The sequence below is a fragment of the Anomaloglossus baeobatrachus genome, chromosome 3 (genome assembly GCF_048569485.1).
Source record: "Anomaloglossus baeobatrachus isolate aAnoBae1 chromosome 3, aAnoBae1.hap1, whole genome shotgun sequence".
NCBI lineage: Eukaryota > Metazoa > Chordata > Amphibia > Anura > Aromobatidae > Anomaloglossus > Anomaloglossus baeobatrachus.
In genome coordinates, this window is record NC_134355.1 from 72,938,434 (window position 1) to 72,952,134 (window position 13,701).

The window sequence follows — 13,701 nt, forward strand, 5'->3', positions numbered from 1 at the left end:
AGAAATCACACCAGGTGTATACAGCCCTTACATAAATCACACCAGATGTATACAGCTCATACAGAAATAATACCAGGTGTATACAGCCCATACAGAAATCATACCAGGTGTATACAGCTCAAACTGAAATCACACCAGGTGTATATCACTCATACAAAAAAATCACACCAGGTGCATATATCTCATACAGAAGACACATCAGGTGTATACAGCCCATACAGAAATCACACAATATGTACACAGCTCATACAGAAATCATACCATGTGTTTACAGGTCATACAGAAATCATGCGAGATGTATACTGCCCATACAGAAATCACACCAGGTGTATACAGTCCTTACATAAATCACACCAGATGTATACAGCTCATACAGAAATAATACCAGGTGTATACAGCCCATACAGAAATCATTATAGGTGTATACAGCTCATACAAAAATAACACCAGGTGTATACAGCTCATACAGAATTCACACCAGGTGTATATAGCCCATACAGAAATCATATCATGTGTATACAGCTCATACAGAAATCATACCAGGTGTATACCGCTCATACACAAATCACACCAGGTGCATATAGCTCATACAGAAATCATACCAGGTGTATATAGCTCAAACTGAAATCATTCTAGGTCTATACAGCTCATACAGAACTTAGACCATGTGTATAGAGCCCATACAAAAGGCACATCAGGTGTATACAGCCCAAAAAGAAATCATTATAGGTGTATACAGCTCATACAAAAATAACACCAGGTGTATACAGACCATACAGAAATCACACCAGGTGTATACAGCCCATACAGAAATCACGCCAGACGTATCCAGCCCATACAGAAATCACACCAGGTATATACAGCCCATACATAAATCACACCAGATGTATACAGCTCATACAACAATCATACCAGGTGTATACAGCTTAAACTGAAATCAAACCGGGTGTATACAGCTCACACAGAAATCATACCACGTGTTTACCGCTCATACAAAAATCACACCAGGTGTATATAGCTCATACAGAAATCATACCAGGTGTATACATCTCATACAGAAATCATACCAGGTGTGCACAGCCCATACATAAATCAAACAAGGTGTATAGAGCCCATATAGAAAACATAACAGGTGTTTACAGCTCATACATAAATAATACCAGGTGTATACAGCTCTTAAAGAAATCATACCATGTAAATACAGCTCACACTGAAACCATACCAGGTGTATACAGCTCATACTGAAATCACACCAGGTGTATACACCATATACAGAAATTATTCCAAGTGTACACAGCTCATACAGAAATCATACCAGGTGTATAGAGATTATACAGAAATTACACCAGGTGTATACAGTCCATACATAAATCATACCAGATGTATACAGCTCATGCAGAAATCATACCAGGTGTATACAGCCAATACAGAAATCATACCAGGCTGCTGTATAGAGCTCGCAAACAAATCATACCAGGTTTATACAGCTCATACAGAAATCATACAAGGTGTATACAGCTCATACAGAAATCATACCAGGAGTATACAGCCCATACAGAAATCACAACATTTATATACAGCCTATACAGAAATCATACCAGGTGTTTACAGCTCATACAGAAATTGTACCAGGTGTATACAGCTCATAAAAAAAAAAATCACACCATTTCTTTACAGCCTATACAGAAATCATGCCAGGTGTATACAGCTCATACAGAAAACATACTAGATGTATACAGCTCATACAGAAAACATACCAGGTGTATACAGCCCATACAAAAATCATACAAGATGTATACAGCCCATAAAGAAATCACACAAAATGTACACCGCTCATACAGAAATCATACCAGGTGTATACAGTCATACAGAAATCATACCAGGTGTACACAGCCTATACAAAAATCACACCATTTGTATACAGGGCAGGCTATACAGAAATCATACTAGGTGTATACAGCTCATACAGAAATCATGCCAGGTGTACACAGCTCATATAGAAATCATACTAGGTGTATATAGAGTACACAGCAATCATACCAGGTGTATACAGCTCATACAGATATCATACTAGGGGTATACAGCCAATACAGAACTCATACCAGGTGTATACAGCTCATACAGAAATGACACCAAGTGTATACAGCCTATACAGAAATCATACCAGGTGTATACAGCTCATACAGAAATCATACCAGGTGTACACAGCTCATACAGAAATCATACCAGGTGTACACAGCTCATACAGAAATCATACCAGGCTGCTGTGTAGAGCTCACAAACAAATCATAATTTCTACAGCTCATACAGAAATCATGCCAGGTTTATACAGCTCATACAGAAAACATCCTAGGTGTATACAGTTCATACAGAAATCATACCAGGTGTATACAGCCTATACAAAAATCATACCAGCTGTATACAGCCTATACAGAAATTATACCAGGTGTATACAGCCTATATAGAAATCATACCAGGTGAATACAGCTCATAAAGAAATCATACCAGGTGTATACAGCCTATACAGAAATAATATCAGTTGTATACAGCCCATAGAGAAATTAAATGAGGTGTATACAGCCCATAAAGAAATGACACAATATGAACACAGCTCATACAGAAATCAAACCAGGTGTATACAGCTCATACAGAAATCAACCCAGGTATACACAGCACATACAGAAATCACACCATTTGTATACAGCCTATACAGAAATCATACCAGGTGTATAAAACCTATATAGAAATCATACCAGGTGAATACAGCTCATAAAGAAATCATACCAGGTGTATATAGCTCATACAAAAATCAACCCAGGTGTACACAGCACATACAGAAATCATACCAGGTGTATACAGCCTATACAGAAATCATACTAGGTGTATACAGCTCATACATAAATAATACCAGGTGTATACAGCTCTTACAGAAATCATACCATGTATATACAGCTCATACTGAAACCATACCAGGTGTATACAGCTCATACTAAAATCATATCAGGTGAAGACACCATATACAGAAATCATTCCAGGTGTACACAGCTCATACAGAAATCATACCAGGTGTATAGAGATTATACAGTAATGACAAAAGGTGCATACAATCCATACATAAATCATACCAGGTGCATACAGCTCATACAGAAATCATACTAGGTGTATACAGCTCATACAGAAATCATACCAGGTGTATACAGCCCATACAAAAATCATACCAGCTGTATACAGCCTATACGGAAATCATACCAGGTGTATACAGCCCATAAACAAATCAAACCTGGTGTAAACAGCCCATACAGAAATCATACCAGGTGTATAAAGCATATACAGAAATCAAATCAGGTGTATAGAGTTCATACAGAAATCAAACCAGGTGAATACAGCCTATACAAAAAAATACCATGTGTATACAGCCCATAAAGAAATTAAACCTGGTGTATACAGCCCATACAGAAATCACACCAGATGTATACAACTCATACAGCAATCATACCAGGTGTATACAGCTTAAACTGAGATTACTCCAGGTGTATACAGAAATAATACCAGGTGTATACAGCCCATAGAGAAATCATACCAGGTGTATACAGCCCATAGAGAAATCACACCAGGTGTATACAGCTTATACAGAAATCGTACCAGGAGTGTATACAACACAAACAGAAATCAGATCAGGTGTACACAGCCCATACAGAAATCATACCAAATGTATACAGCCTATACAGAAAACATACCAGGAGTACACAGCACATACAGAAATCACACTAAATGTATACAGCCTATACAGAAATCATACCAAGTGTATAAAGTCTATAAAGAAACCATAACAGATGTATGCAGCCCATAAAGAAATCACACAATATGTCCACAGCCCATATAGAAATCATATCATGTATATACAGCTCATACAGAATCATACCAGGTGTTTACAGGTCATACAGAAATCACGCCAGATGTATACTGCCTATACAGAAATCACACCAGGTGTATATAGCCCTTACATAAATCACACCAGATGTATACAACTCATACAGCAATCATACCAGGTGTATACAGCTTAAACTGAGATTACTCCAGGTGTATACAGAAATAATACCAGGTGTATACAGCCCATAGAGAAATCATACCAGGTGTATACAGCCCATAGAGAAATCACACCAGGTGTATACAGCTTATACAGAAATCGTACCAGGAGTGTATGCAACACAAACAGAAATCAGATCAGGTGTACACAGCCCATACAGAAATCATACCAAATGTATACAGCCTATACAGAAAACATACCAGGAGTACACAGCACATACAGAAATCACACCAAATGTATACAGCCTATACAGAAATCATACCAAGTGTATAAAGTCTATAAAGAAACCATAACAGGTGTATACAGCCCATACAGAACTATTTATAGCTGTATACAGCTCATACAAAAATAAGACCAGGTGTATACATCCCATATAGAAATCATACCAGATGTATATAGCCCATACAGAAATCATACCAGGTGTATACAGCTCATACAGAAATCACACCAGGTATATACAGCCCATACAGAAATATCACAGTATGTACACAGCTCATACAGAAATCATACCAGGTGTTTACAGGTCATACAGAAATCACGCCAGATGTATACTGCCCATACAGAAATCACACCAGGTGTATACTGCCCATGCAGCAATCATACCAGGTGTACACTGCTTAAACTGAAATCACACCAGGTATATACAGCCCACACAGAAATAATACCAGGTGTATACAGCCCACACAGAAATCATACAAGGTGTATACAGCCCATAGAGAAATCATACCAGGTGTATACAGCCCATACAGAAATCACACCAGGTGTACACAGCTCATACAGAAAACATGCCAGGTGTATACAGCTCATACAGAAATGATACCAGGTGTATACAGCCTATACAGAAATCATGTCAGGTGTATACCACTCATACAGAAATGATACCAGGTGTATACAACCCATACAGAAATCATACCAGGTGTATACAGCCCTTACAAAAATCATACCAGGTCTTTACAGGTCATACAGAAATCAGACCAGATGTATAAAGCCAATACAGAAATCAAACCAGGTGTATACAGCCCATACAGAAATCACACCAGACGTAAACAGCTCATACAGAAATCATACCAGGTGTATACAGCTCAAACTGAAATCACACCAGGTGTATATCGCTCACACAGAAATCATGCCAGGTGCATATAGCTCACACAGAAATCATGCCAGGTGCATATAGCTCACACAGAAATCATGCCAGGTGTATACAGCTCAGACAGAATTCATACCAGGTGTATACAGCCCATACAGAAATCATTCCAGGTGTATACAACTCAACTTAACATTTGATAAAAGATTCCCTTTAGTTTATGGTATAGGCTACGCCAAAAGTGCACAATGCCCCCTAAGTACAAAAAAAAAAAAATATATAGATTTTTTTTTGTTAGGTTACATTGTATCTACCTGGCATGATATTTATATTGGCTATGTTCCACCAAAAAATGTTTGTACAGTTTAATTGGCATTTGGGGGGTGACATACGCCTTTAAATATCTTTTTTGGCCGCATATTGTCCTTTGAACACACGCTGCCAAGAACAATGCTATTCTATGTGCACAGGATGATCATATTAAAGATCGTACTGTGCACACGAAAGTGCGGTCACAGGCTGAGCAGCTATTAAACCACTAACCATCTGCTGGATATGGATGAGCAATCACTTAAAACCTAAATTTAGCCAATGTGTAACTATCACCTGCATTTATCCAGCCTCAGACCTTGTTACCTGGTGCCATAATGACTTCACATCCACAGTTCGTCTCTGCAGACCTCTATCTTCTCCACTCTTCTGTAGCACATCCCGGCACAGTGCCCTTAAAAATAACATGTCATTATAAAAATAACTACCCATGCTGTGCCCTAAATAAGCCCCCAAAATAAATGATTGTCCCTCACTTTAATCCCTACACAAAACATGACCCAACACTGTCCATATTATGGTACATGGCTTCCACACTGCCCCTTTATATACTACGTTTCCACTCATGAGTTACACCCACTACACCCTCCTCACTTATGAACTACGATCTCCAAACTATCTGCACCACATGCTGCCCCCTATTTGAACTGTCTCCCTCACATTAGACTTCTACATAATGAGCCATGTTGCCCTTTCTCCATACTGAGTCCAACCCACGCTGCCCCCTTTTTCATACTGAGCTCACCACACACTGTTTCCTTTTCCACAGTGATTCCACCCTGCAGGCTGTCCACTGCCCCATACAGATCACACCCCATATTGTGAGCCAACACAGAGCCAACTCCATGCACCCCCTTTATCATACAGAGCCCTCCCTATGCTGCTGCTCCATGCCCCATATACAGTTAGGTCCAGAAATATTTGACCGTGACACAATTTTCGCGAGTTGGGCTCTGCATGCCACCACATTGGAATTGAAATGAAACCTCTACAACAGAATTCAAGTGCAGATTGTAACGTTTAATTTGAAGGTTTGAACAAAAATATCTGATAGAAATTGTAGGAATTGTACACATTTCTTTACAAACACTCCACATTTTAGGAGGTCAAAAGTAATTGGACAAATAAACCAAACCCAAACAAAATATTTTTATTTTCAATATTTTGTTGCGAATCCTTTGGAGGCAATCACTGCCTTAAGTCTGGAACCCATGGACATCACCAAACGCTGGGTTTCCTCCTTCTTAATGCTTTGCCAGGCCTTTACAGCCGCAGCCTTCAGGTCTTGCTTGTTTGTGGGTCTTTCCGTCTTAAGTCTGGATTTGAGCAAGTGAAATGCATGCTCAATTGGGTTAAGATCTGGTGATTGACTTGGCCATTGCAGAATGTTCCACTTTTTTGCACTCATGAACTCCTGGGTAGCTTTGGCTGTATGCTTGGGGTCATTGTCCATCTGTACTATGAAGCGCCGTCCGATCAACTTTGCGGCATTTGGCTGAATCTGGGCTGAAAGTATATCCCGGTACACTTCAGAATTCATCCGGCTACTCTTGTCTGCTGTTATGTCATCAATAAACACAAGTGACCCAGTGCCATTGAAAGCCATGCATGCCCATGCCATCACGTTGCCTCCACCATGTTTTACAGAGGATGTGGTGTGCCTTGGATCATGTGCCGTTCCCTTTCTTCTCCAAACTTTTTTCTTCCCATCATTCTGGTACAGGTTGATCTTTGTCTCATCTGTCCATAGAATACTTTTCCAGAACTGAGCTGGCTTCATGAGGTGTTTTTCAGCAAATTTAACTCTGGCCTGTCTATTTTTGGAATTGATGAATGGTTTGCATCTAGATGTGAACCCTTTGTATTTACTTTCATGGAGTCTTCTCTTTACTGTTGACTTAGAGACAGATACACCTACTTCACTGAGAGTGTTCTGGACTTCAGTTGATGTTGTGAACGGGTTCTTCTTCACCAAAGAAAGTATGCGGGGATCATCCACTACTGTTGTCATCCGTGGACGTCCAAGCCTTTTTGAGTTCCCAAGCTCACCAGTCAATTCATTTTTTCTCAGAATGTACCCGACTGTTGATTTTGCTACTCCAAGCATGTCTGCTATCTCTCTGATGGATTTTTTCTTTTTTTTCAGCCTCAGGATGTTCTGCTTCACCTCAATTGAGAGTTCCTTAGACCGCATGTTGTCTGGTCACAGCAACAGCTTCCAAATGCAAAACCACACACCTGTAATCAACCCCAGACCTTTTAACTACTTCATTGATTACAGGTTAACGAAGGAGACACCTTCAGAGTTAATTGCAGCCCTTAGAGTCCCTTGTCCAATTACTTTTGGTCCCTTGAAAAAGAGGAGGCTATGCATTACAGAGCTATGATTCCTAAACCCTTTCTCCGATTTGGATGTGAAAACTCTCATATTGCAGCTGGGAGTGTGCACTTTCAGCCCATATTATATATATAATTGTATTTCTGAACATGTTTTTGTAAACAGCTAAAATAACAAAACTTGTGTCACTGTCCAAATATTTCTGGACCTAACTGTAGATCACACCCCATACAACCCCTTTTCCCATACAGAGTGCTCCCTATGCTTCTGCCCCTGTCCCATAGAGATCACACCCCGCCATCTGCCGCCACTATTCTTGGCTCTACAGCGCTTACCGGCACCAGTGACTTCTCCTCCCCTCCTCAGCAGTACTCTGCAGAGACGCCGGCAGCGATGAGGTAAACACATCGCACTGCCTGTGACATCATCAGGAAGCGCGCCATGTCAGGGAGCTGATTGGAGCTCCTGACCCCGGAAGTGCCAGCGCGCAAGGAGCAGGTACGGAGGATGATTTGTATTAGCGTCTTAAAGATGCTAATACAAAATAATTCCGGGACCTTCAACTATTTCCCTTTACCCCCTGCAAAAACTCCGGTTTTAGCAATGAGTCTGGGGAGGAGAAGGAAATTTTAACAAAAAAAGAAATATATTTTTTTTTACTCTCGCTCCTGGCGCCACCTCTCGTGACCCGCCGCCCCAGGCACTGGACCTGCGGTAGTTAATGATAAATATGGCCCTGCCTGATTCCACGCTTTTTAACACACTATGTCTTAGAAGTGCTCGAGGTGAGACAAGTCCAGAGACTCTGGAGTACATGGTATGGTACTATACTATATATAGGCAACGCAGGCTGCACACAGAAGAACGAGGAACATGCGAATTGGACGGTTCCTAGGACAGTTTGGACAGTGCGATCTAAGGAATAATGTTTCTCCTTGTAAAGAGTGCTAAGCAGGCATAAGGAGATTTATAGGGCACCTAATGCTCCTCTGAGAATTTACTTCCTTCCTGACCGGGCGCGCTCTAGTTCTTTTTCTCCTTTTCTTCTAAGAGCCATACATTTATTTTTCCATTATTCTAGATGTGTGAGGCTTGGTTTTCATTTAATAAGCTGTAATTTTGAATGATGTCATTCATTTTATCATGTGATGTACTGGAAAAAATTCCAAGTTCGACAAAATTTCAAAAAAAGCGCAGTTCTATTAATATTATTATTATTATTATTATTATTATTGTGTTCCCAACATCATTTGTTACATTAATTATTTGTTTATTTAATTCCCAGCAACGACAATGGAGTCCAGGCATACTCTCCATGCTGTGTCTATCCATTTCAGTGATTTTCATGACCCCCAGCTCTTCTATTAGGGTCTTCTGGAAAAATGCTTGAGTTCCCCATTGACTTCCATTGTACTTGTTACTTGAATCGAGCCCATCCGAGCATCTGACCTGCTTGATTTGTGTAATGAGCACTCTTTAAAGGGCTTTGCTACATGATTTAGGATAAAAAAAACAGAAAAAAACAACGTAAATTACATTTCCAGACTCATGTTTCTGTGTGTTTAACCCTGTTCAGTGCAAGGCTAAAGAACAGGTTTGCTTGGGAGAGAAGCCTCTAACTAGAGATCTAAGGGGGATCGTTTATCCTTGTGGAGAGTGTCAAGTCATCTTAGGGAGACTAAGGCTATGTGCCCACGCTGCGGAAAATGCGCAGATTTTTCCACGGATTTCTCGCACAAAAGCCGCGGATTTTCCAGAAATCTGCAGCACAGCTACTCCCCAGCCATTTCTATGGCATTTGGGAAATGCTGTGCCCACGCTGCGGATTTTTCCGCAGCGGAAATCGTGCGTATTTCCGTGCGGAAAAATCTGCAGCATGTCAATTATTGTTGCGGATTTCTCCGCAGGGTCCCATATACTTACCTGCCTCACCGGAGTCACTTTCTCCGTCCGGTGTACAGGAGCGCGGTGAATCCAGGTCAGGAAGGAAGAGGTGGGCGGAGCCTGCATGAGCTCCGGTCATTTGACAGCCGGAGGTAGTTCAGGCCCGCCCACCTTCTTCTGCAGACGCTGAGAGTGACCCGGCTGCCGGAAAGTGAGGTGCTGCATGATGGAGGTAAGTATGAGCACCCCGATCACTGCAGCACTTGTTCTGCATTGAGGATGCAGTGCCGAAGCCATGGTACTGTATCCTCAATGCAGAATGCCCGCACCATATCCGCAGGACATTCCGCAGCATGGAAACAGACAAAAGTTGTGGTGCTGTTTCCTGGGAGCACCTGCGGAATGTCTTGCGGATATATCCGCAGGACACTGTCCCCGTGGGCACATAGCCTTATAGGCCATGCAATGTTCTGTGAATTTTAATGTACAAATAGCCTCTTCAGAGAAGAAGGACTAGGTATGGATTTTTATTTTAGGTAAGATGACAAGGCCCTTTAAACGGAACGTAATCCTACATCTCAAATATGCTGCCCGACCCACAGGCAGTATGTGTCAAGCTCTGGCTACATTATTTCAGCCACATATGTTCAGCTCTAAAACATAGTTTAATAGCTATATCACCAATAGTCCTAAAGTACCAGACAGCACTGGATACAACGGTATAACACAATTTTCAGCACCAATAAGCTAAAAAATAACCAGTAACAAGGTCAGAAAAAAAATATATTTTTTTTAAAAATATATTTTTATTATATATAATTGAAGTTAAAAACAGCAGAAAAAAGATCAAAATAAGGTACACAGACCGGTTTAAATATTAAAACAGCCCACAGTATATATAGATGTGACAATGGTATTGAGTTCAACATATGGGATGTCATAGCATGTCCTAAAATGCCGGTATACCAAAGTGAAATCACTAACAGTGTAGTATTATAACTACTAAGTAAGGACTCATAAGTAGTAGAGGAATTCAACCCCAGTCAAAACCATACCGTGTAGGGGGTATGACAGTCTACCTAAGCTTATTAAAGACAATAAAAATGTTTTTACCTTAGTTCAGTGGTGGCAGTGGTGATCCGAATGGCCGTGAACCTACACCCCAACATGTCGTAGTCGCGTCCTCAGGAATTGAGCCATACAGAAGACTAAAATAAAAAAAATAAAAATAAATCTTTATTTTTATATAGCGCTAACATATTCCACAGCGCTTTACATACATCAGGAACACTGTCCCCATTGGGGCTCACAATCTAAATTCCCTATCTATATGTCTTTGGAGTGTGGAAGGAAACCCACGCAAACACAGGGAGAACATACAAACTCCTTTGCAGATGGTGTCCTTGGTGGGATTCGAACTCAGAACCCCAGCGCTGCAGGACTGCAGTGCTAACCACGAGCCACCGTGCCGCCCACTAGTGGGTCAGGTGGATACCCGTCGGCTTCTCCCCCCCATTGCCCTGGAATGATGTCTCCCCCTATACATGACGCCGTAGTAGACCTACCACTCCAGGGCAGCAGGCTTGGAGAAGCCACCGTGCATCCGCCTATCCCACTAGTCTTCTGTGCAGCTCGGTCCACGGAGGCTTTTAAAGTATGTATTTTTCTGAAACTCCGCAAAATTTTATAGTTAAACATATGTTGCTGAAATCACACACCCAGCATCTGATGCGTGGACTGGGCATACCCCGGGTGTCGTCTTATAGGGCGGTGCACGGTGCTGTTGTCTGCCATCAAGGCTTTACTGCACTTGAATGATTTACGGCGACGGTGCAAAGAATTCAACTGCAGTAAAGCGATGACAGCAGCGGCGGCCCTGTGTATTAGATGTAATCACGGTGTGGGTCTACCAGCGGTCTGCAAGAAGAACCCCTTGATGATCATGTCCGGTGCACGGAGCTTCTACTGCTGTCAGCGCCCATAAGAGCTTACACTCCACAGAAATGAGAGCACCCCGCAGACCATAAGAGCTTACACTTTAAAGGAGAGAGGACCCCACTGACCATAAGAGCTTACACTCTACATAAGAGAGAAAGTGGACCCTGCTGACCATAAGATCTTGCACTCTACATAAGATGGAGACTTACCCATTGACTCTACATAAAAAAGGACTCTGCCGTAGAAAACTGTGCTCCACGGGGAACTGCTGATTAATGATTGCCCAGGTTTTGACCACCACTGCACAAGGTATGATAATCCTCTAGATGTCATGGAGTGTTGAAGGAAAAAGGAGCACCTGTAGCAAACCTACGTAAACATGGGGAAACCATACAGACTCCTTGCAGACGTCCTTGTAGGGATTTGAATCAAGGACCTCAAAATAGCAGTGCTAACCACTGAGCCACTATCCTGCTCATAACACAGAATCAGGGACTATGAGGGATTATAGTCAGGAATGTGAGAAAATAGACAAAAACTGGGTGAGAAAAAGTCAAACTCAACTGCAAAGGTGAGGTTGATGAAGACAATTTCATGTCAAGACAGAGTACAGCAAAAAGTGGCAACAATTTCAAAGCAGACGGGGTTCAAGATTTGTTCTTCAAGTAATTTTAAAGATGCACCAAGAAATGGGCAACGTTGAGCAGTGTAGATGCAATGGTCGGTCAAGGAAACAGTGCAGCAGATGAAAGACATAATATGATCACTTCCCTTCTAAATCAGAAAATATCCCTCAGCGCCATCAGCTCAGAACTTATTGCAACCAATGGATCCCAGTTATGACATTGCAGTCAGACTGACACCGCGGCCGCAGTCAGCTTCATTAATTTAAATGACGGTAATGTAGAAATAAACCATCAGTCTTGTGATAAAAAGAAAATTTCGAAAAATACCCTGATCAGGAAGAGATAATTGAAAATAATATAATTTATAATTAACTCCTTCATCCAGTGATACTCTAATAATATGTAGAATATAATGTTCTGACAATATTGATAGTGACATTTTAATTGCTGTGTATGAAAACATAAAGCTCCTCCCCCAGATTATCTCCACAGCTTCATATATTAAGCAGAGTTATCGCACGTCTATATGAAATGCACTGTGGAGAAATAAGAGTGTCCTGTCCCTTTAAATTCTGTGTGTTCCATGCCACTAGTCAGCAGCCAATAAGATTGCTGGATATGAATTGGCAGAAATAAACACAAACAAACTGTCACTCCTCCTCAGTCTATTGCAGACAGTGACGAGTGGAGTTGTATATTGGTGAGTAGCCGCCATCACATCCCCTGATGACCTGACACTGATTTATCTCATCTCCTCGATGCTTCTTTCCTGTTATCTGGAATCCGCTGATGATTTTATCATTTCACCTAAACTCAATATAGGCGAGAAACCGGGCAAAGCAGAGAATTCTGCCACAACAGCTGCTGTCACCGTCCACTAGGGGGTGCTATCAGCATAATCTGTATTCACTGGTGCACTGTGCTCCCCCTAGTGGCTGCAGAAAAGCAGAATTTTATGTTTAGGTTCTACAGGACACTGCTGCCAGTATTATTTATTGAGGCATTATTTACCACTATTGTCAGTGGGATTAGTGTCCTGGCACTGTTATTGGGGGTTCGGCTCTATGTGCTAGTAATGAAGTCACTTTCGCTGTCATTTTTTTGGAGTTACCTGTATTTATTTGCATGAAAAACATAGAAATACATGTATGCCATATATCTTTATCTACAGGCACCAGTACAATCCAATGTACAATGTTTTACATGTGATATTACATATACTGGAGACTACAAACACCCAGTAAAGACTTTGCTCCATGTGACCCTGTTGTCTCCATGAATTGCTGTAAATGGGGTCCGATACCTGGGGGGACGCTCACTTTTTGTTTGTTAGTGTATTTTTCAGATCTGTGACTAAATCTTTTTTGGATTCACAGATTTTGCTATGGATTCTACAATACGGGATATTTACAAG

At 41.2% G+C, this 13,701-nt stretch overlaps 1 long non-coding RNA gene across 2 annotated transcripts in view; it reads right to left on the reverse strand.

The window, feature by feature from the left end:
• LOC142294976 (uncharacterized) overlaps positions 1–13,701 on the reverse strand; it is a 49,818-nt gene that overhangs the window by 34,824 nt on the left and 1,293 nt on the right. For both annotated transcript variants that reach the window (XR_012751330.1, XR_012751331.1), the window contains exon 5: positions 10,837–10,931. This is a non-coding gene — a long non-coding RNA (uncharacterized LOC142294976). The remainder of the gene's footprint in view (positions 1–10,836; positions 10,932–13,701) is intronic.